We start from the raw sequence: 5,000 nt of genomic DNA, 5'->3' as shown, positions 1-5,000 counted from the left end.
CCTTTCGACGCCACCCACAAAGCCTGCAGCCTCTGTCGACCATAGCACCCAATCTCCAGTGGCTCTGCCGCACGAAGCCGTGGACCGGCAATGACTCCACCCGCACCCGTTCGTGGACCACCCCAACCGCCAAACGCGCACCTCCAGCGGATGAACGGCGGACGTTTCCCGCACTCGTAAAGTGCAATCCACCCCTATAACTTGCGTTTCATGAAGAGTTATTTCCAATATGCGACATTCCCGCTGTCCGTATACATGAGCCGCGACCTGTACCACTTACGAGCGAGAGACGCGATCGCGTTGCTCACTGTACGGCGTCCGATACCGAGCCATCAGCATGTCGGTCCCCATCCGCGTTGCACTCGCACTCGCACTCGCAGTCGCAAAAACGTGGGGCAAATATATTACGCGGAAGAGTTATAACAGACCGAGCCCCACTGCATGGGGGGAGTCTTTGTCACTAATGTACACAGATAGAACATTGTGGACTGGAACCAGATTACCCGTACACACGGCGCTGATTAGTAATCAATGCAGAGCCATCAAACTACAGAAAATATATACAACTGTCCGTATACATGCTGAAAGAGTCTGCCCACAATGGGAACCACACGTCAGCCAGACACTCTGATCACGCACCACTCTCTGCTTCTAACAGGCGCACATACAATATGTAAGCACCAGCATGGAACAACATCCAGTGCATCCTCTCCGCCACATTACACAATCCACACTATCACAACCAGACCAGGAGGTCCATGCGGAAAATAGAATATCCCACCCTTTCGACATCCACCATTGCGCAGATAAGGCACCAACACTCACACATGTCCTATACAACGGTGCACCCAACATCACAATAGTACCTCCTGTCACAGCGCACAAACAATGACATGAGTCAAAGACACAGGTCTGACACAAGCATAGAATTGGAGCGCCGCCTCTAATAAGCCAAAGGTGCATCCTGACGTGACAAATCTGATCATGTCACAAGCATTCACTTACTATAATCACTATCAACGAACCTGCCGCCCCCGCTCCCCCCCCTACACCTTTCCTTACAACAACGTGTAACCTAACCTAACCTAACCTAACCTAACCTATGTTGTACCTTAACCTAACCTATGTTGTACCTTAACCTAACCTATGTTGTACCTTAACCTAACCTATGTTGTGCCTTAACCCATGTTGTGCCTTAACCCATGTTGTGCCTTAACCTAACCCATGTTGTGCCTTAACCTAACCCACGTTGTGCCTTAACCTAACCCACGTTGTGCCTTAACCTAACCCACGTTGTGCCTTAACCTAACCCACGTTGTGCCTTAACCTAACCCACGTTGTGCCTTAACCTAACCCACGTTGTGCCTTAACCTAACCCACGTTGTGCCTTAACCTAACCCACGTTGTGCCTTAACCTAACCCACGTTGTGCCTTAACGTAACCCACGTTGTGCCTTAACGTAACCCACGTTGTGCCTTAACGTAACCCACGTTGTGCCTTAACGTAACCCACGTTGTGCCTTAACGTAACCCACGTTGTGCCTTAACGTAACCCACGTTGTGCCTTAACGTAACCCACGTTGTGCCTTAACGTAACCCACGTTGTGCCTTAACGTAACCCACGTTGTGCCCTAACCTAACCCACGTTGTCCCCTAACCTAACCCACGTTGTCCCCTAACCTAACCCACGTTGTCCCCTAACCTAACCCACGTTGTCCCCTAACCTAACCCACGTTGTCCCCTAACCTAACCCACGTTGTCCCCTAACCTAACCCACGTTGTCCCCTAACCTAACCCACGTTGTCCCCTAACCTAACCCACGTTGTCCCCTAACCTAACCCACGTTGTCCCCTAACGTAACCCACGTTGTCCCCTAACCTAACCCACGTTGTCCCCTAACCTAACCCACGTTGTCCCCTAACCTAACCCACGTTGTCCCCTAACCTAACCCACGTTGTCCCCTAACCTAACCCACGTTGTCCCCTAACCTAACCCACGTTGTCCCCTAACCTAACCCACGTTGTCCCCTAACCTAACCCACGTTGTCCCCTAACCTAACCCACGTTGTTCCCTAACCTAACCCACGTTGTCCCCTAACCTAACCCACGTTGTCCCCTAACGTAACCCACGTTGTCCCCTAACGTAACCCACGTTGTCGCCTAAACCTGCTCTGTAATTGTTATACGACTCGTTCAATTAGTGTAGTGTTGCCCACCCGCAACCCTCGCAATATAGTTCGCTACTCGCACTGCCCGCTCCCCTGTGTATCGCTTCATGTTAAACACCTTGCAAGTCTTGCTGACTTTCCACATGCTCCTGCTGTACACTGTGATGTGGATGGCAGCAGGACGTACATGCCGCCCCCCCCCACCCCTCCCCACGTCCCCACCTTGCCCCCTGCCTTCGCAAGCTGGTTGGTGAGAAGTTTGCATGTTCAATGCCCTTCGCATGCGACGTACGCAGGCTACGTTGTGGTGCGGCCTGTGTCAACTGTCCGCTGATGTCGTACGCGTAAACCACAATCTGTACTGCACATTCGTCCTTATGTACTGAAGGATACATCGTGGCACATGTGTGACCGTACAACGACTGCGCCCAAAAACGGCGGACCATACAGTGCAAATATTGTGCACGCAGCTACGTGTCGTCTCCCTATGAGAGCTGGATTGCAGTGTGGTACGCCATAGAGACGTGTGGGAGGAACGGACGCCGTGGATGGCGATCAGCATGAGCTGTCTGTTGATGTATTCGGACCTAGTCGTCTCTCGTCACACACCGTGATAGCATGGTGCACCGCGTTCCATATCTGCGACATGCTACAGAGGCCGGTTGACAGTCGTTCGAGCAATGGACATCGCATACGTACGGGGGCCACCTTCCACGTATTGTCTAGGCGTGCACATTTTGTTGCGTGTATGTGGGCAGACGTAGTGTGGTGTGACACCTGACACAGGCATGCAATAATCGTGGAAGTTGCAAATGGCGATGGACGCATACGTTTTCTGGTGAAGTTACGCAAATGAACAAATGGTAACCCGTTGTGGTGCGGTTGTTCTCGCTAGGGGTGAATCGGTGATGGCGACGATAGGTTGAGGTACTAACCGGTCGTTCCAGCGATACCCACCATGCCGACGAAACTGAACGGCATCTGGGTGTGAAGCGATACGCGGCGGTGGCTGGGTGGGACCGTCCCCGGCCGGTGAGGGGGCGCCTCCCGGCGTGCTGGCCGCGCGGTGCGTGGGCGCACGCGCTACAGCCGGCTGGTGGGGGCGGCCAGTGGCAGGCGCGCCGGCCGACGGACGCGGCAGGCGTCGCAGCTGCGCGCCGGCGCACCCTGCGCGCGGCGCCGTGCGGCCAAAGTAGGTCCTCGCGGGCCCGGTGCGAAGCGCGGTGGACATCTTCAGTGTGCTGGTCCGATTGAGGACTGTGTGCGTTGAGGATGCGCCGCCGCCCGGCGCTCGGCGCCGCGACGCCGTCTGCTGCTCGGTCGCCCCAGCGGTTCTCGCTGGTGGTTTGTATCGCAGCTGTGCGGATGTGTTGGCGCGTGCGCTGTGCTGGGAGAGTTCGCTTCGGCACCCAAGTGGGGCTTTTGTCCTTCTGTGGCGCTGGCGTTGGAGCTGCCGGTCACCGTAGGTGGCGCGTGTTGTCTCCCGCCGGCAATGCCACGACAGCACGCTCCCGGGCCTCTGTCGGCAGCGGCAAGCTCAGTTGGGAGCACGGGTGGTCGCACCGAAAGCGTCTACTCGCCTAACTCCGGGCGATTGCGCCTCTCTCGAACCCGACCAAGTACTTGGGACGGCGCTGCGCGCCGCCGGGACCTGAGAGGGTTTCGAGGTGTATTGTGCAGGGGAGCTCAGCCTCCTCCTGTTTGCAGAATGATTGAGCGGACGCTTGCGTGTTCGCGCGGGCCCCCGGGACACACTCCCGGGCGGCCGGCTGCTCAGCTCTAGTTGACGCAGCTCCCTGGTTGATCCTGCCAGTAGTCATATGCTTGTCTCAAAGATTAAGCCATGCATGTCTCAGTACAAGCCGCATTAAGGTGAAACCGCGAATGGCTCATTAAATCAGTTATGGTTCCTTAGATCGTACCCACGTTACTTGGATAACTGTGGTAATTCTAGAGCTAATACATGCAAACAGAGTCCCGACCAGAGATGGAAGGGACGCTTTTATTAGATCAAAACCAATCGGTCGGCTCGTCCGGTCCGTTTGCCTTGGTGACTCTGAATAACTTTGGGCTGATCGCACGGTCCTCGTACCGGCGACGCATCTTTCAAATGTCTGCCTTATCAACTGTCGATGGTAGGTTCTGCGCCTACCATGGTTGTAACGGGTAACGGGGAATCAGGGTTCGATTCCGGAGAGGGAGCCTGAGAAACGGCTACCACATCCAAGGAAGGCAGCAGGCGCGCAAATTACCCACTCCCGGCACGGGGAGGTAGTGACGAAAAATAACGATACGGGACTCATCCGAGGCCCCGTAATCGGAATGAGTACACTTTAAATCCTTTAACGAGTATCTATTGGAGGGCAAGTCTGGTGCCAGCAGCCGCGGTAATTCCAGCTCCAATAGCGTATATTAAAGTTGTTGCGGTTAAAAAGCTCGTAGTTGGATTTGTGTCCCACGCTGTTGGTTCACCGCCCGTCGGTGTTTAACTGGCATGTATCGTGGGACGTCCTGCCGGTGGGGCGAGCCGAAGGCGTGCGACCGCCCCGTGCGTGCTCGTGCGTCCCGAGGCGGACCCCGTTGAAATCCTACCAGGGTGCTCTTTATTGAGTGTCTCGGTGGGCCGGCACGTTTACTTTGAACAAATTAGAGTGCTTAAAGCAGGCAAGCCCGCCTGAATACTGTGTGCATGGAATAATGGAATAGGACCTCGGTTCTATTTTGTTGGTTTTCGGAACCCGAGGTAATGATTAATAGGGACAGGCGGGGGCATTCGTATTGCGACGTTAGAGGTGAAATTCTTGGATCGTCGCAAGACGAACAGAAGCGAAAGC

At 54.9% G+C, this 5,000-nt stretch overlaps 1 non-coding gene across 1 annotated transcript in view; it reads left to right on the top strand.

Annotated features, from left to right (window-relative positions):
* The first annotated feature begins 3,959 nt into the window (after positions 1 to 3,959).
* The window catches only part of LOC124774154, a 1,909-nt gene continuing 868 nt past the window's right edge, over positions 3,960 to 5,000 (top strand). The window contains exon 1 of the ribosomal RNA XR_007015147.1: positions 3,960 to 5,000. This exon is cut by the window's right edge and continues 868 nt beyond it. This is a non-coding gene — a ribosomal RNA (small subunit ribosomal RNA).

Source organism: Schistocerca piceifrons, unplaced genomic scaffold (genome assembly GCF_021461385.2).
Source record: "Schistocerca piceifrons isolate TAMUIC-IGC-003096 unplaced genomic scaffold, iqSchPice1.1 HiC_scaffold_961, whole genome shotgun sequence".
Classification (NCBI taxonomy): domain Eukaryota; kingdom Metazoa; phylum Arthropoda; class Insecta; order Orthoptera; family Acrididae; genus Schistocerca; species Schistocerca piceifrons.
This window is presented reverse-complemented; position numbering and strand designations above follow the sequence as displayed.